At 42.1% G+C, this 23,547-nt stretch overlaps 1 protein-coding gene and 1 non-coding gene across 5 annotated transcripts in view; one reads left to right on the top strand and one right to left on the bottom strand.

Moving 5' to 3' along the window:
* The window catches only part of SLC9A9 (solute carrier family 9 member A9), a 663,806-nt gene that overhangs the window by 283,146 nt on the left and 357,113 nt on the right, over nucleotides 1-23,547 (top strand). The gene's annotated exons all lie outside the window — the stretch shown is intronic.
* TRNAK-UUU (transfer RNA lysine (anticodon UUU)) lies at nucleotides 2,997-3,069 on the bottom strand. The gene has a single exon. It is a non-coding gene; the product is annotated as a tRNA-Lys (tRNA).

The following is a 23,547-nucleotide window of genomic DNA, read 5'->3' on the forward strand; positions in this document are numbered from 1 at the left end:
ACTGCAGGCTATCTCTAAGGATGGCTGCCACGGCAACCAAGGATGTTTGGTTCTCGGGTGCTTGAGATGGTCCTTCTCACATCTCAGATGTGACCACGTGTAAGTAGTGTATGAAGACCATTCAAAGTTGACTCCTGTGGTTGCAAGTCAATATTTACGTGTTGATTAATGAGAGACATATATACTTCTTTGGGCTTCTCAGGTGGCCCAGTGGTGAAGAATTTGCCTGCCAAAGCAGGAGACACAGGTTTTATCCCTGGGTTGGGAAGATCCCCTGGAGATGGGAATGGAAGCCCACTCCAGTATTCTTGTCTGGGAAATGCCATGGACAGAGGAGCCTGGAGGGCTACAGTCCCTGGGGTCACAAAGAGTAGGACACAGCTGAGCACGTACACGTGTATACTTCCCGTCCCAGGAGACAAATGCTCCTTGTACAGGGTAGAAATACATAGACCTGTTGTGAGTGTTTCTTTCCCACCCTTGCAGTGATAAGACCAACAGTTTCCATGAAAGATAGCTGATTATTTTGAATTTCTTACAAGAGCTGCACATAGGTTTCTGCTCATAAAATATGGAAGAAAACTCTTGGCTTTAAAACCCTTAAGCTCATGTGCGGTCACAGGCATTCTCAGCCTCTGCTATTTCACATGCTTGATTTTTAGTAGGACTGAATCTTAAATGGTCCTTGGGGTGAGAGTTAAAGAAGGGAACCATCTTAAACTGTGAAAGGGACTTCCTTGGAGAAAGCCAGGTACTCTTATCATCCCCATTATACAAAGGGATTAAGTAATTTACACAGTGTTACAGAGCTAAGCATCGGTTATATTCAGCCAGGAAAAAAGAGACTAGGCTGTCTTACTTTAGACTACATGCAGAATTGTCCCACCTGTGCCTATATTTCCTTTAGCCTTTTAAAAGGATTTATTAAGCCATTAAAAATGAATGAAATATTAATTAAAAAGCACACAAATGCTAGTATTAAATAGAGTTAAAGTTAATGTACTTAAGTATTAAGAATTTCTAAAGGATAAAAAAAATTGCTTAAATTCCCTTTAAAGGGAGCTAATGAATGTTTGGAACAACTGACCTGGTACAGATGGCTTTCGTCGCCAATAACTTCTCAAGGGGCAGACTGTAGCTAAGATCTCACCGTTGTGATCTTGAGAGGTGTTGACCTAGAGCCCTTGGGTCTGAGCCAGAGCCTCTAACAGGGTCAGGAGCACGCACAGGAAGGAGGCCTGCGGCTGCAGGGCCAGCTACGTGCTGCTGGTCTCATAATGAGTAAACCAGCGAGTTTTCAAAGCAAACTGGTCCAACAGGCCTCCCCAACTCTCAGCCACTTTGAAACATTAAATAATACAACAGCAAAGTTAATTTTTTTATATGATAGCGTTAAGGACAAATAAAACCTGCAGGAGTAATAAGTTTTTAAAAATTGAAGAAAGGTATTGTGGAAAAATTTTCAAATAAATAGGAAAGAGAACATGGGAAAACTGTTTTCTATAGGTTGAAAATGTAATAGAGGAGAAGTTCTCCAGAAAATTTCCCCAGCAGGGCCTCAAGTCTTAGTCAGGGCAGGGTCAGGGGTCAGAGGGATGGTAATAGAGGTTCTAGGATGCTGGGGGTGGAGATGAATGTGGGAGCAGTGGGGATGACGGTCTTGAACCCAGTGGGGATTCTGCCAGAAGAATCTGCAGATCCCCCAGAAGAGTCTGCAGGGGGAACAGGGCTTTTGTGCAAACACATGGACACCTTCCATCGAGTTCAGGCGCTTTTCAAAATATGCAGAACTGGGTCTTCCTTCTGGATGACTTTAAATGACAGCTAGATAACAGGCTCAATAAAGAACCCCTAAAAGGTGTGCTTTGCAGGCCTCTGGGCTTGAGAACCTGGGAATTAGAACACCTGGTCTGTTAGCTGGAGTTTTGCTCACACCACGGCACTGGCTCCAAATTTCACCAGAATACTTAGGTCCTCTTGAGTGGAAATAATGAGAAGCCTAGTCTAGCTACATGTCATCTATCAGACAGCTGATTTAGAAGATTCTTTTTGTGATAATTACACTTCACCATTCACGAAGTCTTCCTACATCTATTGTACAATATGATTCTTATGACAACCCTGAGATAAGTAAGGTAAACTAATATAATTATCATATCTTTTTTACAAATGAGGCGACAAAGGCAAAGAAAAGTATCAGTGACTCCCCAGGGTGTCATATGTAACCATGGTGTTGTGTGTACCACACATGGCCTCTTATCCCCACCCCCACATCCCCCACCCGCCATCCCCAGCAAATTCACTGTAAGGACACCAGTCCTGTAAGCTACTGTACTCAGTTAAATCACTGCCTCCAGGGTAGCAAAAGTTACTCTCAAACCCCGAGGGTCTGGCACTAACCCTGCTCCCTTCACAGTGAAATTTGAAAGCAGTAGTTAATCCACCATGCTGTAAATTAGCAATACAGAGTGGAAAGGTTAAATACATGACTTTGGAGAATTGTTGATAGCTCAGTTGGTAAAGAATCCACCTGCAATGCAGGAGAACCCAGTTCAATTCCTGGGTCAGGAAAATTCCCTGGAGAAGGGATAGACTACCCACTCCAGTATTTCTGGGCTTCCCTTGTGGTTCAGCTGGTAAAGAATCCTCCTGCAATGTTCGATCCCTCGGTTGGGAAGATCCCCTGGAGAAGGGAAAGGCTACCCACTCCAGTATTCTGGCCTGGAAGATTCCATGGACTATACAGTCCATGGGGTCGCAAAGAGTCAGAAACGACTGAGAGACTTTCACTTTCACTTGAAAACTGTATCGTCCAGTTCAGTTCAGTTCAGTTCAGTCACTCAGTCGTGTCCGACTCTGCCAGTCCATGGACTGTAGCATGACAGGCTGTACATAGGTACACAAAATGCTAAATTAATCCTGGAAGTGGTATGATACAGTAAAAGAGCAGAAGTTTTAAAGAAAGATGTTCTGAATTTATTTTGTTTATTTTTTGGTGCCTGGATAGGGGCATGAACCCTGGACCCTCAGATTAAAAGTCTGATGCTCTACCAGCTGAGCTACCTAGGCTATTAAGATGACGTTCTGAATTTAAACCCTGGCTTCCCTGTTCACTCTTTTTGTTTGTTTGTTGTTTGATCATTTTATTTATTTATTAAAAATTTTTCTGTTATACTGGGGCATAGTTGACTAACAGTGTTGTGTTAGTTTTAGGTGTACAGCAAAGTGATTCAGCTATACACACATGTATCTATTCTTTTTCAATTCTTTCCCCATTTGTTGTTGTTTAGTCCCTAAGTCGTGTCTGCCTCTTTGCAACCTCATGGACTATAGCACACCATCCTTCCGTCTCCTTCACCATCTCCCTGAGCTCGCTCAAGCTGGTGTCCATTGAGTCAGTGATGCCATCAAACCATCTCATCCTCTGTCACCCTCTTCTCCTTTTGCCTTCAATTTTTCCCAGGATCAGGGTCTTTTCCAAAGAGTTGGCCTTTTGCATCAGGTGGCCAAAGTTTTGGAGCTTCAGCTTCAGCATCAGTCCTTGATTTCCTTTGGAATTTACTGGTTTGATCTCCTTGCAGTCCTAGGGACTCTCAAGAGTCTTCTCCAGCACCACAATTCAAAAGCATCAATTCTTCAGCACTCAGCCTTCTTTATGGTCCAACTCTCACATTCGTACATGACTACTGAAAAAACCATAGCCTTAACTCTAGGGACTTTTTCAGGCAAAGTGATGTCTCTGCTTTTTAATACGCTGTCTAGGTTTGTTATTTTCCCATTTAGATTACTTCAAAATACTGAGATCCTTGTTGGTAATCTCTTTTTAATATAGCGATGGGTACATGTCAGTCCCAGGCTTCCAACCTATCCTTGCCTCCACCTCCCACCCTCATCCCCTTCCCCAGCAATATTCACCGTTTAAAAGAATTCAGCTGAGTCACTTAACTTTGCTTAATTTCAACCCCTAAATCTACATAATGGAGCTTTCATGACAAAGCATTTCATTGGAATATGAAGAAACTCAGATAAGATATTGTCTCTGAAGTCACTTTATAATTTTAAATTTTGAATTATTTCAAATCTGTTTGGGGAGGGTAACAGATCATTTCCAATCTCAAAAGATTGATTGTTGGTTTTCGTATTTATTGTCTCTTTGCCTCCCCATGCACCGCCCCCCCTCACTTATATTGACCGACATATCACCATCATCTACAATAGTGCCAGGCACTTAGTAGGCACTCAGCAAATATTCGCTGAATGAATAAGCATGAAAACCAATAGAAATAATCGTATTGGAATTTAATTAAAGAGAAGAAATTTTGAAAGATAGACTGTCTCCCTCTAGCTTCCCCAGGTCTAAGGGAAATGAAATGTGTGGTTAAATACACTGGCATCATTTCCACTTACATCTCCAATCGTCGCTTTCTTATACCCAGTTAAAATAAATCACACAGAGCTTCCTCCCCGTACTGTTTTCTGATCTTCAGCAAGCCCTGCCAAGAGCTAGAAACACAGCCCAGTGGGTCTCTTCTCTCAGCCCTGGGCACAGTGAAAAAAGACGGTTTGAAGTATTTGAAAGCATTTGTTAAAAAAAAAAAAAAAATATATATATATATATATGTATGTGTATATATACGTATGTATATATATTTCACCCTTCTGGTCTATTTAACATTCTGTGTTGCCCATATTTCATTACCTTAGCTCCTCGCAATGACTATGAAATAATTTCCCAATTCTTTCCTTATCCATGGTTGCTGGTCCACTTGAGTGACTTCATACTGATCAGTTTTTCTGATTTACTGAGAGTTGAGTTTTGGGACAGTCCTCTCAAATCCACTGAGGAACAAGAATGTCACCAACCTCTGTTCCTCATTAATATTAAAAAGCTAATAACATTTATTAGCGTTAAGGATTGACTTAGCAATGTTAATATTTAAATCTGATAAATTAATGAGTTCTACTTTTGTTTATTTTTTGCATGCTTAAAGAATTCTAATCTGTCTAGAGGAAACTTCTCTGTTTTAGTTACTTTTCAGAGCAGCAGAATATCTGCAGGCAGCACTAGGGATATAGGTAAGAAGCCAAGAAAACCATAGTTAGAACAGTTATTACTTGCTAAACTCTGGATGAGTGACTTCATTCTCCATATTTCCTTTGATTTCTGAGGTTTTTTAAAAAAGAAAAGAATGAAGAGAACCACTGATTTCCTAATTTGCAATATAATGAGAAGACAAATGAAATATTTTGATTTCTTACAGGTCTCAAGGAACCACAGGAGTTTGTTTCATTTCCATTTTATTATATATTTTATTATGGATGACATTGAATATTTCAGGGCACTGTGAAGTAACGTGGATTCCTTTTGCCTCCAGGCCTAGTCTGTGGTCAGCCTCAGCATCGTTTGCATTGCTATAGCACAATGGAAAGAAGTGGCATTTTGCTAGGTCACAGAGAGTGTCAGTGCCAAGTCAGGACCAAACACAGGCAATTGTTTCGCTCGTGAAGCCCCACAGCTTCCCGTGGATTATTTGTGGGTCACATCTCAACCTTATGTTTAATAACCACTACCACCACAAAGATTGCTGATTACTCAGATGTTAAGCACAGCCATTATTTCTTTGCAAATAAAGGCTCTCCTCAAAGAATAAAAAGACCACTTGTGCTTTCCAAGTAAAATCCTTTTATTATTAGATTCTGGGCATTTGGTGACTTATACCATATAATATATACTTATAATTCAATGATCTTAATAATAACAAAATAGCTATAACTGATTGTTTGATAAAATACAGAGAATTCCAGAAACATAGCTATGTTTTTACAAGATAAATCATAGTATGAGAAAATTTCTTTTCAAACCCTTTTCCCATGAGGCATATGGTAGACTTTCTTTTCCCACTTTGCTGCTCAATCCCACTCCTGTCTTGTGTGACAGCAAGAACTATCCCTTCAGCTTTACAAAGGGAGAATTAGAGAATTAGTTCAAATTTTGTTTAGAATGGGGGATTGAGGCTGCCAACATTTTTTAAATGTATTTATTTATTCGGCTGTGTTGGATCTTAGTGGCATCCTTCAGGATCTTTTGTTGCAATGCATAGACTCCCTAGTTATGGCTCATTGGCTCAGTAGTTGTGGCACGCAGGCTTAGTTGTTCAGGGGCATGTGGGATCTTAGTTAACCTGACCTGGGATCGCACCTACATCCCTTGCATTGCAAGGAGGATTCTTAACCACTGGAACCAGGGAAGTCCCAAGGCCACCAACGTATTGAAGCTACTCACATCATTCTCCAGTGGCTCAGTCAATAAAGAATCAGCCTGCAGTGTGGAAGAACTGGGTTCAATCTCTGGGTTGGGAAGATCCCATGGAGAGGAAATGGCAGCTCACTCCAGTATTCTTCCCTGGAGAATCCCTGTGGACAAAGGAGTCTGATAGGCTACTGTCCATGACACCACAAAGATTCAGACATGACGGAGTGACTAGGCACAGCCCATCATTCTCAGCCTCTGGTTTGCCATGCAAATCAAGGCAACAAAACAGCAAAAGTGTCCTGTCCCTTGAGAACCATAATGTCATTGTTAAAGAATACGGCAACTCCCCAGGTATCAACTGTTTTTTATATTTGTCTTCATTGATGCCTACTGCACCCCACACAGAGAAAACCAAACTTTTTTCCCTTTTGAAAGACCAGGACAGCAACAGGCTGCGCGGTCTCCCCAAATGGAAATTGGGGAATTATTTAAAATACATTGCATTGACTCCCTTGCAGCATTTTAATAACACATAGGTGTGGTCTATGGAACTTCAGATAAGTAAGTCCTGAGCGAGTGCTATCAGTAGAGTTTGCTTCTGGAATGTTCTGGGAGTAGCATGGAGATTTGGGGGATGAGGCTCTCTTTTTTAAGGCAGCTACTGGAGAAAATTATTTTAATAACAATGACCTAGTGCTAAGTATCTGCCTGGGAAAACTGGGGATAAGTTGAACTCGCACAGCTCTAAGTCACCCTCCAATAAACCCTTATGGGGTCAGAGCCACAGCCCCATCTTTAGTTCTGTTTGGACTTGTACACATGTCCCTCTCATTCTGGCGAAAGGCAGTAGCATCATTCCATCTGGGCGTGTTTTAGGATGCCTCCTGGAAACAGCTGTGTTGCCTGTCTTTGTGTGGATACAGTATTTTTTAAAATGAAAATCACCATGGCAACAGCTGCAGTCACTTATTACAGAGCAGTGGAAGTGATGCTGGTATTTGTGAGGAAATCTATGCTCTCAGAATAATGTGCCCCTTACAATGGAGTGGATTTTTCCTGCTAACATTACCATTAAAAAAAAAAAAAAAAAAGTGTAAGAGTGTGTGCAAAAGAAATTTACCAGGGAACTGGAGAGTTCAGGGAATTGGTAAGCAAGAATGGAGCCTTTTATCTGTGGCCCCTGAGTTAAAATCAAACCATTTGCTATTAGCTCTCAACGCCGGGGTTCTAGGGAGAGCAGTGCTTGTTATTTGTTTTTGACTCCCTGGTATCTAATATGGCACTCTAAATAGAACTGCTTAATGATGGTGATGATTAGAGTTAATTGAAGCAGTTTTCTGCTGCTTTTAGCACCACACCTCCCTTAAAGGGTTGAGGAATCTCTAAATTGGGGACTGTAGGAACCAATGTGCTCTCATCTCAGCCAATAAGTATAAAACAGTTTAAGTTTGGTTTTCTTTCAACTCAGTTCTGAAATTAATAACATCTTTCATAGGCCCGTGCTTAATTTTCTGGCAATTTCTATTTGCTAAGCATTAAGAAGGAGAGTGAAGAGGAAGCTAACAAAGAAAGATATGCCTTGACATATGTTCAAGACTCTGTTTATTATGGGGGAGCATCTGTGTGCTGAGTTTTGAATGAGTTTTTCATATTCCCTAAGCGTGATGTTACATCATTTAGTGATCAAGAACATAGACCGTGTTCTTGATGGACGCAATCAGATAATTCAACAGGAAGCACTTAACTATAAGGAAAGAGAAGAGTGATACCGACTGTGGGTAATTTATGGAAATAATAAAACCTCAAAAGCTGAGGTCTCTAAGACTACAGATAAAGGAGCTTTGAGCACAGCACAAACATTCTTCAAAAACAAAATCCTTTACTCCAAAAAACTCTAACATCTGATGAGATGTTTCAGGTGTGCAAGTAGGATGGGTGGGCAGGAGAGTGTGGTTACTTATGTCTCTGAGTGTGCATGTGTGTTGAAAAGAGAATACGACTTATATTATGTGCTTTATCTCTCATAGTGTTCAAATCCCTTAAAGAAAAGTTATTGCATATATTTTTTGGCTGTTGGGCCCTAAAGTTTTAGAGTGTATATTTCACTACCAAAATTATATTTCATCTAAACTTGGTTAAACTATGTTGTGCAATGGTTTGTTTTCTCCCATCACTCAGAAGACGCAGAGAAGCCCACGGAGAAAGTTTTTTGCCCTGGGCTATCGGAAACATATTGTAAAAAGGCTCCATCTCATCCTATTCCTGGAAATGACTGCAAAACAAAAACGTTTCCCCATTTAAGCCCAGTCACAAGGGATTGTTTCATTTTTATTAGAAGACAAGGAAGCATATTAGAATCCACTGAGCAGCAAGCAATATGTCCATCTCTCTCCTTTCTGCTGTCAACTTTGTTTCCCGTTCAAGTCAACCAAGCAACTGTTACACAAAATAAGCCAGAATTTGGGATTAGAAAATGATTGGATAGAGTCTCTCCAGAAAAATCCTTAGTGCTTATGATTTACATCCCCCTTTTATTTCTACATCCACAACTGGGTGTTGTTTTTGCTTTGGCTCCATCTCTTCATTCTTTCTGGAGTTATTTCTCCACTGATCTCGAGTAGCATATTGGGCACCTACCGACCTGGGGAATTTATCTTTCAGTGTCCTAGCTTTTGGGGGTTCTCATACTGTTCATGGGGTTCTCAAGGCAAGAATACAGAAGTGGTTTGCCATTCCCTTCTCCAGTGGACCATGTTTTGTCAGAACTCTCCACCATGACCTGTCCATCTTGGGTGTCCCTACACAGCATGGCTCATAGTTTCACTGAATTAGACAAGGCTGTGGTCCATGTAATCAGATTGGTTAGTTTCCTGTGATTGTGGTTTTCAGTCTGTCTGCCCTCTGATGGAGAAGGATGAGAGGCTTATGGAAGCTTCCTGATGGGAGAGACTGACTGAGAGAGAAACTGGATCCTATTCTCTAACCCAGGTCTCCTGCATTGTAGGGAACTCTTTAATCCCTGAGCTACCAGGGAAGCCCGGGGCATGCTCAGTAAATCTTTAATCCAATTTTCTGTCAATGGGCGGGGCTGTGTTCCCTCCCTGTTATTTGACCTGAGGCCAAACTATGGTGGAGATAATGAAGATAATGGCGATCTCCTTCAAAAGGTCGCATGCACACACTGCCACACTCAGTGCCCCCAACCCTGTAGCAGGCCACCACTGACCCACGCCTCCACTGGAGACTCCTGGCCACTCATGGGCAAGTCTGGGTCAGTCTCTTGTGGGGTCACTGCTCCTTTCTCCAGGGTGCTGATGCACACAAGGTCCTGTCCCTGCTCCCCAGAGTCGGTTTCCCCAGTCCTGTGTAAGTTCTGGCAGCTCTGTGGTGGGATTAATGGCAACCTCCTCCAAGAGGGCTTATGCCATACCCAGGTCTACTGCACCCAGAGCCCCTGACCCTGCAGCAGTCCACTGCTGACCCCTACCTCTTCAGGAGACACTCAAACACAGTTGTCTCAGTCTCTGTGGCGTCTCTGGGTCCTGATTTCACCCCTCCTACCATCTTGCTGGGGCTTCTCCTTTGCCCTTGGATGTGGGGTATCCCCTCAAAGTTGTTCCATCGCCGCACAGCCACCACTCCAGTGCCTACCATCTTGCTGGGGCTTCTCTGCCCTTGGATGTGGGGTATCTCTTCACACCACGCAGCCACCGCTCCAGTGCCACACAGTTGCAGCACCACTCTGTGAATCAAGACAAATTGGAAGTGATCGAACGGGAGGTGGCAAGAGTGAACATTGGTGTTTTAGGAATCAGCAAACTAAAATGGACAGGAATGGGTGAATTTAACTCAGATGACCATTATATCTACTACTGTGGGCAAGAATCCCTTAGAAGAAAGGAAGTAGCCATCATAGTCAACAAAAGAGTCTGAAATGCAGTACTTGGATGCAATCTCAAAAATGACAAAATGATCTCTGCTCATTTCCAAGGCAAACTGTTCAATATCACAGTAATCCAAGTCTATTCCCTGACCAGTAATGCTGAAGAAGCCGAAGTTGAACGGTTCTATAAAGACCTATAAGACCTTATAGAACTAACACCCCCCCCCCTAAAAAAAAAGATGCCCTTTTCATTATAGGGGACTGGAATGCAAAAGTAGGAAGTCAAGAGATACCTGAAGTAACAGGCAAATTTGGCCTTGGGGTATAGAATGAAGCAGGGCAAACGCTAGTAAAGTTTGGCAAAGAGAACACACTGATCATAGCAAACACATCTTCCAACAACACAAGAGAAGACTCTACACATGGACATCACCAAATGTCAATACCAAAATCAGATTGATTATATTCTTTGCAGTCAAAGATGAAGAAGCTCTATACAGCAAAAATAAGACTGGAAGCTGACTGTGGCTCAGATCATGAAACTCTTATTGCCAAATTCAGACTTAAATTGAAGAAAGTAAGGAAAACCACTAGACCATTCAGGTATGACCTAAATCAAATCCCGTACGATTATACAGTGGAAGTAACAAGTAGATTCAAGGGATTAGATCTGATAGACAGAGTGCCTGAAGAACTATGGATGGAGGTTTGTAACATTATACAGGAGACAAGTGATCAAGACCATCCCCAAGAAAAAGAAAGGCAAAATGGCTGTGTGAGGAGGCCTTACAAATAGCTGTGAAAACAAGAGAAGCAAAAAGCAAAGGAGAAAAGGAAAGATATACCCATTTGAATGCAGAGTTCCAAAGAATAGCAAGGAAAGATAAGAAAGCCTTCCTCAGTGATCAGTGCAAAGAAATAGAGGAAAACAATACAATGGGAAAGACTAGAGAGCTCTTCAAGAATATTAGAGATACCAGGGGGACATTTCATGAAAAGATGGGTACAATAAAGGACAGAAATGGTACAGACCTAACAGAAGCAGAAGATATTAAGAAGAGGTGGCAAGAATACACAGAAGAACTATACAAAAAAGATCTTCATGACCCAGATAATCACGATGGTATGATCACTCACCTAGAGCCAGACATCCTGGAATGCGAAGTCAAGTGGGCCTTAGGAAGCATCATTACGAACAAAGCTAGTGGAGGTGATGAAATTCCAGTTGAGCTATTTCAAATCCTGAAAGATGATGCTGTGAAAGTGGTACACTCAATATGCCAGCAAATTTGGAAAACTCAGCAGTGGCCACAGGACTGGAAAAACTCAGTTTTCATTCCGATTCCAAAGAACAGCAATTCCAAAGCATTCTCAAACTACCGTACAATTGCACTCATGTCACATGCTATAAAGTAATGCTCAAAATTCTCCAAGCCAGACTTCAATAGTATGTGAACCATGAACTTCTAGATGTTCAAGCTGGATTTAGGAAAGGCAGAGGAACCAGAGATCAAATTGCCAACATCCATTGGATCATCAAAAAAGCAAGAGAGTTCCAGAAAAACATCTATTTTTGCTTTATTGACTATGCCAAAGCCTTTGACTGTGTGGATCACAATAAACTGTGGAAAATTCTGAAATAGATGGGAATACCAGACCACCTGACCTGCCTCCAGAGAAATTTGTATGCAGGTCAAGAAGCAAGAGTTAGAACTAGACATGGAACAACAGACTGATTCCAAATAGGAAAAGGAGTACGTCAAAGCTATATATTGTCACTCGCTTATTTAACTTATATGCAGAGTACATCATGTGAAATGCTGGGCTGAAAGAAGCACAAGCTGGAATCAAGATTGCCGGGAGAAATATCAATAACCTCAGATATGCAGATGAAACCACCCTTATGGCAGACAGTGAAGAGGAACTAAAGAGCCTCTTGATGAAAGTGAAAGAAGAGAGTGAAAAAGTTGGCTTAAAGCTCAACATTCAGAAAACTAAGATCATGGCATCTGGTCCCATCACTTCATGGCAAATAAGATGGAGAAACAATGGAACCAGTGACAGACTTTATTTTCTTGGGCTCCAAATTCACTGCAGATGGTAACTGCAGCCATGAAATTAAAAGATGTTTGCTCCTTGGAAGAAAACCTATGACCAACCTAGACAGCACATTAAAAAGCAGAGATGTTACTTTGCCAACAAATGTCAGTCTAGTCAAAGCTATGGTTTTTCCAGTGGTCATGTATGGATGTGAGAGTTGGACTCTAAAGAAAGCTGAGCACTGAAGAATTGATGATTTTGAACTGGGTGTTGGAGAAGACTCTTGAGTGTCCCTTGGACTGCAAGGAGATCAAACCAGGAAATTCTAAAGGAAATCAAGGACTGAAGCTGAAGCTGAAGCTGAAGCTCCAAAACTTTGGCCCCCTGATGCGAAGAACTGACTCATTTGAAAAGACCCTGGTGCTGGGAAAGATTGAAGGTGGGAGGAGGAGGGGATGACAGAGGATGACATGGTTGGATGGCATCACTGACTCAATTGACATGAGTTTGAGTAAGCTCTGGGAGTTGGTGATGGACAGGGAGACCTTGCATGCTGTAGTCCACAGGGTCACAAAGAGTCGGACACGACTGAGCGACTGAACTGACTGACATTTCTACACTTCATCTAAACCAACCTAATCAGTTTATTCATGACATTGCATTATATCTTACTTGAGAGTCTCAAGAGGAAGGTAACTCTAACAACTTAATTTTCATTAAACTAGGCGAAAAGGAAGGACATGCTGATTCAAATTCTGATGCAGGAAAGGGAATTTAAGCAGCAATAAAGAAGGAAGACAATCATCTTCTTCACAAGAAGTCAGTACTTCTCCTGGATTTGGTAGCCTCAGGCAGATAATTTGATAACAGTTGTCAGTGGAGAAGGAATCACCGTTTGGCATGAAATGCATCTGAGTATAATTAATTTCTCATTAATAAATGTATTGAATTTTGTTGAACCACCTCTGAAGCCAAAGATGTAAGATTCTATTGGGAGACTCTTGGGTCTGCAAAAGGATCAGGTCTACCTTTTTCTGTGTGCTTAGGTCACAAGAAACCACTGCCCCAATTCTTGTGTGTTTTAAAGCACAAGTCATGTGTTCAAAGAGAACTCATCAAGGCTCACATTTCTGGATGACACCTGTTTTCACGTTTGCCTTGGTAGGTCGGCTTCCTTCATTTTGCACCCAGAAGAGTCTCCATTTGGTATGACATTGCATTCTGATAGAAAAATAATGTTTTGATTATCCAGAAAATTTAGTAGCAGCCAAGGACAGATATGCTACTTCCTGCCAGATAACAGGCAAAACATCTACCCTTCAAACAAAAACATTTTCTTAAGCCTTTGGGAAGGACTGGAGAACAGTTGACTGTATAAGTTCTTCAGTTTCAATATCCCTTTGGGCTTTTTTTTTTTTTGCTGGTTTGCTATTAAGTAGACATACAAAGAAAGAATTAAAGAAATATACAGATGCTTTAAAGGTATCACTTCACCTGTAAAGATTACTTAAGGGAAGAACTTACCTATTGGGATCACCACATAAAACTAACCTTTTAGTGATGCACAAATTTGCCTACAGTTTACTGGGGGTGGTCAGGGAGAGAGGGGGCAACCCAGGAGGTTTAGAAACAGGTTCTAATACAGGTCCTACCACTTACTAGCCATGTGTAAGGACATGTAGCTTAACCTTCCTCAATGTCCTCAATTTCTCCTTGTAATATGTAGATAACATTATCTCTCCTGTGGGGCTATTGCTGTCATCCGCTCCTAAGTCATGTCCCACTCTTTGCAACCTCATGGACTGCAGCACGCCAGGCTTCCCTGTCCTTCACTATCTCCTCAAGTTTCCTCAAACTCGTGGGGCTATTGTAACGATTACAAATAACATATACAAAATGCTGATCACAGTTCTGGCTTGCAAGAGGCCTTCAATAAATGGCAGCTATTAGCATTGCAATGTGGAAAGCACAAAGTCCAAGAGAATGTTAACACAGAACATTTTGCAGGAGCAGACCACCTATGCTTTCTAAATTCAGTATTTAAGACTCTAAAATTATGTTGGCTTTGCACGGACTGATCACTCAACTGACCAACAAACTGCCTTTGTGTATCTTGCTGGTTTATTTTGTTATGGTTAGAAGAGAAAGGTTTTTTTTTTTTTTTTTTTTCTGTCATCATTTTGGTAATTTATTGAGTTCTTTTTTTAAATCCAGAAGTTTGAAGGCAGGGCATTTTAAAAGTAAATAATTTAATAGAAGCAATGTTCTCTTTCCTGTCCAGTGTCACCTACACAGACTGGTTGGTGCCAGGGCCTAAACTGTCAGGCAGTTCTAGGGCAGAAGATGGCAGAGGCACTTGTCCAGTTCCCTGAGACTTTCCATTTCATTACAGTCCCCAAATTCTGGCATCAGGCCTGTGGGGATTATCATCCTCTTCCTGTGATGAAGCTACCTAGGGCCTCACTATCACATCCCATATGCATCCATGGTGCTGTAATCTCTAATTATGCAATGACCTCCTCCTGATAATGTTTCATTAGCATTAAGTGATAAAGCAGGTTTTTCACATACAAAACCATGGATTTTGCTATTTCTCAGAACAAAATTTTTAAGAGTCTCTCTCTCTCTAACACACACACACACACACACACACACACACACACACACGATGGGTATGACTGCAGCACAGTCCTCTATTGTTTTCATCTAAATGCCATTCTCCTCTCCTATCACTCACTCATTTCTGTTTCCATTTGGATGCTTTCTAATAAAAGCCCTAAAGCATTTTTTTTTAAATTGGGTTTTCCAAAAAGGTCGGGATAGGTTTGAATAAAAATCTAGTGAATAGATTTAATCCAGAGGAGACAGTGAGGTATAATTCTGCCCTTTTTCTCAAAGACTTGGTGATTTCTATATCCCCTTAGTCCCACTTAAGTAAAGTTCAACACTAGCCGGTAGCATACTCAGTAAGTGGTGGGTAGGATGATAATGCAAGAGAGCTGACCAAAGAAATACAACAACAGCAAAAAACTGGAGAAAGAGACAGACAGACAAAGAAAGAGCTCCCTTCCATAAAAGGAGCAAGTGGGAATTATTCAAAAGCAGCCTTCACCACCTGCCACTTGCCCTTCAAATTAAGAGGAGCCCCACCTCCTGCACCTTGTACCAGCTCCTCTTTCTGACCCACACTGGCTACCAGTTTCTTCCCTTACAAACAGTATGAACAATTCACTAGTTTTTAACCCATCTCAGAAACAGACAGCTGCAACCCAAATGCATTTTGTTACCAGCATGTTACTTATTTCACAACTAAGCCATCAAGGCACATTTCTCTCCCAATTCCGTTTCTCCCGTGGGTTCTCATGACATATAAATAAAGACATTGGGTCTTTTGGAGATCTTGCCCTGGGTGCAGTAAACAAAGCCTGGGAGCTGTTGTGTCTCACACATTCTGATAGACCTGTGGAGAGTCAAGCCCTGGTGGTGGTGGTGATAGTAAGTTCAGGCATGTGACTTTGGATGTTTTGAATCAATGAAATTGACATAAGCTAGACCATGAACCGGAACCGGAGAAGGCAATGGCACCCCACTCCAGTACTGTTGCCTGGAAAATCCCATGGATGGAGGAGCCTGGTAGGCTGCAGTCCATGGGGTCGCTAAGAGTCAGACACAACTGAGCGACTTCACTTTCACTTTCCACTTTCATGCCTTGGAGAAGGAAATGGCAACCCACTCCAGTGTTCTTGCCTGGAGAATCCCATGGACGGAGAAGCCTGGTAGGTTGCAGTCCATGGGGTCTCACAGAGTTGGACACGACTGAAGCGACTTAGCAGCAGCAGCAGCAGACCATGAACAGAGAGGATTGATTCAAGCCATGGTTAATTTATGCTTCACGGTGTTATCTGCTATACTTCCTCTGTCATTTATTCCCCTGTAAATACAACTCTCAAAACCTTACCTCTCTCTGCAGAGATACTTAGATGTCATTATTTACTCATGTTCTCCCATTGCCTGCTAGCCCACAGCAGCCATGTAAGATCCCTACCAGAGCAGAGAGTGTGCAAAAGGCCATGGCTTAAACACAGGGTTTCCCCCATGATCCCACTCCTATTCTCTGTGCCTTGCTCGGGTTAGCTGATTCTCTGATCTTACCTTCTGCAGTTACTGTTGGCCTCAGTTTCTGACCACTCCCTCCTTGGTCTGCCATTAGTATTTGCGTATCCCCACTGCAGTGATGTGTAACCTTTTTGAGGTCATGGACTAAATGGAGAAGATGTATGAAAGTTAAGGACTGTCCTTTCAGAAAAGTGTGAGCGTGCATTTATGCGGCTTCACAGCCATCCCTGGTCTCCTTTGATCATTAATTCTCTGGCTGCGTTGATTGTTGTTTATATATTCACTGTGGCTTGCTCACCTGATTCTAACTTGAAGGATTGCACTGACCTGTCTCCACCCCAATCCTCAACTGAGTCTTCCAGCCTACATTTCCCCCAGCTTCTGAGCTTTTGTCTACTTGAAGTGAAAGTAAGTGTATGTTGCTCAGTCATGTCTGACTCTTTACGACCCCATGGACTGTAGCCCACCAGGTTCCTCTGTCCATGGAATTCTCCAGACAAGAATATTGGGGTGGGTTGCCATTTCCTTGTCTAGGGAATCTTCCCAACCCAACAATCAAACCCAAGTCTCCCACACTGCAGGCAGATTCTTCACTGTCTGAGCCACCAGGGAAGCCTGTTATCTTCTGACATGTGCAAAAACCATCTTCTTGAATCTTCAGACTGTTTCAGGGCCCAAGGTCCTAGCCCTAGGAGCTTCACAGCTGATCAATGACCTTGGTAAATGAAGTGTTCATCCTGGTGCTTGGCATCTGACTCCAAGTCTTAGCAACTACCTTTATTACATGGGTGGGATAGACCTATTAATTACCTGAGTTAGAAATCTCTCAATTTGTACAAGTTGTATTGGCTTAGAGATTCAAATATACTATAAAGTCTACATCCTTGTCCCAGACAAAGCTGTGTCCTGAAGATGCAGTATCAGAGATGACTCTACTGTGGAACATTGCATTCTGCAATATATACTTTACAGCAACTGCTACACACATAAAATGTAATTTAAAGGCATTATGTGAAAGGAAAACCCTCTTTGGTAAGATTTATTGGTCCACAGCTCCCATGCCTCAAACACAAAATCAAAATCTGTAGAGGAGAGGCAACTGCTTTGGTAAAATGCATTAGTTTAAGAAGATAACTGTGCTTTGCCTCGAAAGATAAATTTGTGCTCAAGTGAAATTATCTGCAACTCTAAAACGATGGATGCAGATTCTCAATTAAGTTGCGATTTGGGATGCAGATGCTCACTTAATTGCTAATAAATAGAAGAACAGGAGAAGGATCTGGGGATATGAGTTGATCAGTGCAAATATTTTCTAGGAGTTGGCTTGTCACCAGGTGAAACTCCATCAGGCTGTCTCAGAAAGCTCTTTACAATCTGAGTGAGTTTGTTATACACAGGAATGAAAGGTGCCCAGATTAGGAAAGCTTTTCATAGGACCTTATCTATGAAAAGTCCTTTGACCCAACCAGAGGCAGCTAGCATTTCATTCAGCCCCTCATCTCTGTCCTCAGCACACATTTTTGAAGCACTGCAGGCTCCAATGCAAGAAAGTGCCTGTTTTTGAATTCTTTTCATCTCTATGTGGCTTGCAGTGAGCTGTGGATTGATGATTGCCATGAAAGCAAATGCCATAGGTTTCATGACTTTTCCTTGATTGTTGCTGATCAGCAATTCCACACAACTTTATTAGATACTTTCTATTCATGATTTTTTTTTTCCTGCTTTACATATAGCAATGAGGTAAAGAATCTGCCTTCAATACAGGAAACACAGGTTGAGTCCCTGGGTTGGGAAGATCCCCTGGAGGAGGAAATGGCAACCCACTCGGGTATTCTTGCCAGGAAAATTCTATGGCCAGAGGAGCCTGATAGGCTACAGTCCATGGGTCACAAAGATTCGGACACGACTGAGTGGCTAACAGACTTAGCAATGAGATTTCTGTGGTATGTCTACCTTGGCTACTAGAAGCTCAGCTCTGTTGGATTTGCAAGACAACCATGGATCTTTTGGTCTTAACTATTGTTAGCAATTTACATGCATCTCCTTCTTTGATACTATCCCAGAAATCTTCTGCTTTACAAGCCTCATTAAGAAAAAGATGAATTCAGCATTTGATCTAACTCTAAATGTATTACTCATTCCACCTCAAAAGAGTCTTGAAATGTTCTGACACATTAATTGGAATTCTAAATGTGCTATATTTTTAGAAATAAAGTTCAGTTTTTATTGACTTCTTTTGAGAAAATGGTGAAAAACAGAGTAATCACTCTAACAATAATATTAATACAAATAACAGTAACAACAGTTAATAACAGCTATCATTTATGGAGTGCTTTCTATGTTCTTAGTAGAAGCACTGTACGTATATTAACCCAATGAATCTCCACTCTGTGAAAGAGGCACAATTGTTATCACCACTTTTTAGATGAAGACACTGTAACACAGATAATTGCTATAAAGAGACAGTAGTCACACAGGGTGCACAACTGTGGGAGATGATGTGAAACTTGAGCTGGTGCTGTCATGGACACCAAAAGACTCAAAGTGGATGTAGTTTCATAACAAGCTCATTTCCAAATGCAGAAGAGGCCTCCACGAAGAAGTCCTGGCCTGTAAGCAGCATTGGCAGTCAGCAAAACCGCTCATATCAAAACGATTGTGTTCACTAATGCAATTTCTTTTATTACAAATTAGCACCATGCCGTGTGTGCGTGTGTGCTCAGTTCTGTCCGACTCTTTGCGACCCTATGGACCATAGCCCACTGGGCTCCTCTGTCCATGAAATTTCCAGGCAAGAAAACTGGAGTGGGTCGCCACATCCTTCTCCAGGGGATTTTGCCGACCCCAGGATCAAACCCGCCTGTCTTGAATCTTCTACATTGGCAGGTGGGTTCTTTACCAGCTGAGCCACCAGGGAAGCACTAGAAGTCTAAAAATCTTCAGAGTAGTCCTTGCCTCCATCCTATGAAGGTGGAATGTTTGTTGAGTTATTTAATCTGTGCACGCATTCAGGCAATGAATCCAACTGCTTCCACTTTCTATTGTATTGTAAATGGGCTTTCACTAGTGAGACCTGAGCTGAGTGCCTACTAGTGAGACCTGAGCTGAGTGCCTACCATTCCAGGAAGAGTTACTTGGGGCAACTAATTTACCATCCCTGAGTCTGTTTATGCCCAAAATGCAAATACATGCTTCATTAGATTGTTAGAAGGATTAAATGAGGTGAAATACACAGTTACTTAATTTCTCTAAGGGGCTTCCCTTGTAACTCAGTTGGTAAAGAATCTGCCTACAATGCAGGAGACCTGGATTCAATCCCTGGGTTGGGAAGATCCCCTGGAGAAGGTCATGGCAACCCACTCCAATATTCTCGCCTGGAGAATCCCATGGACAGAAGAGCCTGGCAGGCTACAGTCCATGGGGTCGCAAGAGTCAGACATGACTTAATGACTAAACCACCACCACAATTTCTCTAAGCCATAGTTTCCTCATCTATAAAATGCAAATCAAAATAGCACCAACTTCAGGGAGTCACAGTGAGTGTTAAATGAGATAATGTTTATTAAAATGTTTAACCAGCACTTGACACGTAGTGAATGCTCCATGGTGGAAAAAAAAAGCAGGGAATAATAAGCATTTTGAGTGCTCAGTCAAGGTTGGAACACCTGACCCCCTTCTCCATTTCAGCCTTGGGGATTAATATTTGGTCTTTCTTGTGCATATTAATCATTATATTTTAATTTTAACTAGCTTTCCATCTTTAGTGACTATTAACCTACTTTTCCATCTTTTTCTATCTATTATGACTATAAGTTTCACACATCAGAGTACTCTTTGGAGCTAAGGTTTCATTAGTGAGGATTAAAGCAACTAAAAGTTGGAAACGGGTTGAAGTTCACATCAGATCATGAGAATTAGTCCCTCTCTCTCTCTCTCTCTCTTTTTAAATAGGCTCACAGTAGTGGGATTCAAATTCTTGTCTCTGCTTTAGTAAAGGAAGAAAGAAAATGAAATAAGAAGAGTATTTGCAAGTGACTTTTATCTTTAAGACTATCTCAAATTCACTTTCCTCCCAATATTAGGTATAAGAAAAAATTTCTCAAAGCCTGCAGACTAATTCAATTCTGACAAGACTTTTCAGGCTAAATTGCAAAGTAATTTAAGATCTCCTTTCAAAGAAAATGCACATATAATTCATAACAAACCTCGTTTTACTCTTCTTCCCTTTTAACCAATTTTAAGCTCAGAGCTCTCTTCGTCACTTTAGAGTTGGAACTTAATGGACCAGAGCCACTTAGGAATCTGTCAAAGACTTTATTCCCTGCTGAAATTTGTAACTGTTCTTGATGTCATGATCAACCTGGCTCCAACCTAAATCATCAGCGTCTTCCTTGCATCTCCACTTACTGCCCCTTGCTTGCTGAATGCCCCTTGCTCAGCCATTTTCAGTGGCAGGATCTGGGTAGCACAGAAAACCAAGTCCCCTATCCCTCACCTGAGAGTTCTGGAAAATGCTGAAAATAGAGAGTCATTAATTCTGGGGGCGGGAAGTTCCTCAAGGCCATGTTATCCAACAGTCTAGTGTATGAATATTCTCCATAGCACCCTGACAGGTAATGGTTTCATTCTGTGTTTAAGCATCTCCAGTGACAGAGAACTTACCTTTTAAAGATCCCATTTCATTTTCCATCAGATCTAAGAGTTAGGAAATTTCTGAAATAGAATATAAAGCTGAAATCCTTCTCCCTCTGATGCTTTACTTGTAGACTTTATCTTTCCTTCTGGAAACATAAAGAATGAGGCCAGCTCACTGTACCTGTTTCTGCTAAATGCATCTATCATTTAAACTCTTCTCCTTCCTTACATCCTCTTCCCCACCATCCTACTCTTCCCCCTGTGATCTGCTGTGGTTTTTCAGGTTTCGTTCAGATGGTGGTATCCAGTCCAATGAAGAAAGGCCTGGTCTGCTGCAGCCGTGGGAGAGTACAGCGAGGTCATGCCCACTCCTGTCCAGCTTCCTCTACTCCTACGAACGCAGCCTTCACCCGGAATGCTCTATTACATGCTCCCCTACCCTGAACCCTCCATTAGATGCCCTTTCACCGTTAGAGGAAAATCTAAGTCCTAACAATGTCCTGGAAGCTTGCATAAGACCTGGTCCCAGCCCCATCTCAGCCTGTCTCCTACCACCCTTCCCTGGTCCATTTCCCTCTAGCCATACCGCCTCTGCTTCCGAGACTAGAAACCCCTCCCATCATCCTCATATAGGACTCCATTCAATAGTGCTTTTCAGAGAAGACTTTCCTGACCACCCTAACTAAACCAGCACCCTCATCACTATCTCTTCCATGCCTTCATGCTGCTTCCTTCTCTTTTCTGTCTCTGTCCTTAAGTCAAATATCTATTTGCTTAGCTATTTATTATGTTGTTTTCTTCCCTTGAATGTCAGGAACATGAGGTCAGAAGCTTTGCTGTATTTCCTGCTGTGTCTTTAGTGTCTAGAACAAAGTCTGCATGTAGTAGGTACTCAAGAAATATTTGTTGGTGGGAGGAATCTGCTAATTCAGTCTGAGATTGTATTATTCTGAGGGCAGCCACGATATACTAACTCATACTTCCCACAGAGTTCTCTTTCTCTTTTTTTCTGTTGTGCCAGATATCAAAATGGTATTCGTCGAGGATTTGGAAAATCACTCTTTGGAGTGAATTTGGATTCTTAGTCAGCAGTCATGAACCAAACAATCCCTTAGAAGCTGAAAGAGTTAATTAATGTGCCTCCCCAAACACAGCTCTTTGCCCTACAGGGTCTTTAGCCCTGGGGAAGGTAAAACCCTAGTTCTAACTCAAGCTCAGCACACTTCTGGCCAGAACCTCTTATTATTAAGAGGCAGCTCTTCTAACCTCCCAGGGTGCCTGGAATGCCCCCAATTCCTGAAGTCATTATGTTTTACAGCAGGTTCTCTTGACAGAGCTTCAGAGGCCTTTGGCAGAACATAAGCCAGAATAATGGGTGAGCAGATGCCAGGATGAATTCTGATGTGTACACACAATTCTTGGCCCCATAAAAATCAATTCCTTATTCATAATTAAGCAACTTCTTGAGAAAGGGCAGGTTGGTACAGTTATTAAAAGATAAATAATAGATAAGGATCCACTTGTTTCTTTTTAGGGGGACGATAAAAATTTTAAACGCAAAATAGCACTGTAATTAGTTTTTCTTCTACGCTGCTTCTTACCTGTGACACTCAGGGCCAACCAAACAGAGCACTTTTTACAAATTTCCATCACCCCTCTGTGTTGTAGTTCTCCTTAAAATGTATCCTTCAGAGCATAATAACAGGCAACTCTAGATAGCTGGGGAGAAAAGAAACTAGAAACACCCAGAATAAAGGTCACAAAATGTGTCAGCCTATGGGCTTTTTCCTGTTTTCCAAACTGGGTGTAAGGAGCAGAACTGAAAACACAAGTAGCTAAATGCATCCATTCTAAAAGAAGCAGCAGGGCTCCCCAGCAGTAAGAAACACGTACCTCCCAACAGGCTTCACTGGCAAAGAATTGGCCTTGTTTCCTCCAATTCCTACCCCATCTTCTTGGTCTCAAAAAACTGTATGAAAGGGGGCCTCCTTGGAGAGAGGGCAGTGTTTGAGGTGTGAAGCTGTTATCCCTCCCCATGAGGGAGCTTCCACTCCCCTAAGTCAAGTGGAAGGGACCCCATTAGAATCACCCAAACAGACGAGGGCTGCCTGCAAGAAGAAGACTTCCAGCTTATCCCCAGCGGAGGAAGCTGCAGAGAGCCTGAGGCCCTCTCAAAACAGAGCAGGGAAGGGAGTTCTTGGGTGTGGCTTCTTGGAGTAGAGATGCAGAACACAGGGACTGGCCTACAGATTGCTGAAGGAATCAGCTGGAACCCTCTGTGTCAGCACGGCTCCCTGGTTTGGTGTGTCTGGGGAGTGGGCAAGGTGAGCCCACCCAGAGCAGTGGTCCATGGTCCCTGGAGGGAGTTCAGTGCTGCCCCAAATAAGAGGACTACAGATCAAGAGAAAGGTGAAAGCCACTGATCTGTCCAAGTGGCCCCTAATCCAAGCCATAGAAAAGGGCTGGGAATGTGTATAACTGGCGGGGCAGAAGGAAAATTGAGTGGCCCCTGGCGGGGCGGGACGGGATTCTTAATAAAACGGAGGTGTCACTGTGAAAGTAGGGACCTCCAAGAAAGGGACCAAGCAGGAACAAGAGTGAGATCAGGGACCCTGTCCAT

The sequence above is a fragment of the Bos indicus genome, chromosome 1 (assembly GCF_029378745.1).
Source record: "Bos indicus isolate NIAB-ARS_2022 breed Sahiwal x Tharparkar chromosome 1, NIAB-ARS_B.indTharparkar_mat_pri_1.0, whole genome shotgun sequence".
Lineage (NCBI taxonomy): Eukaryota > Metazoa > Chordata > Mammalia > Artiodactyla > Bovidae > Bos > Bos indicus.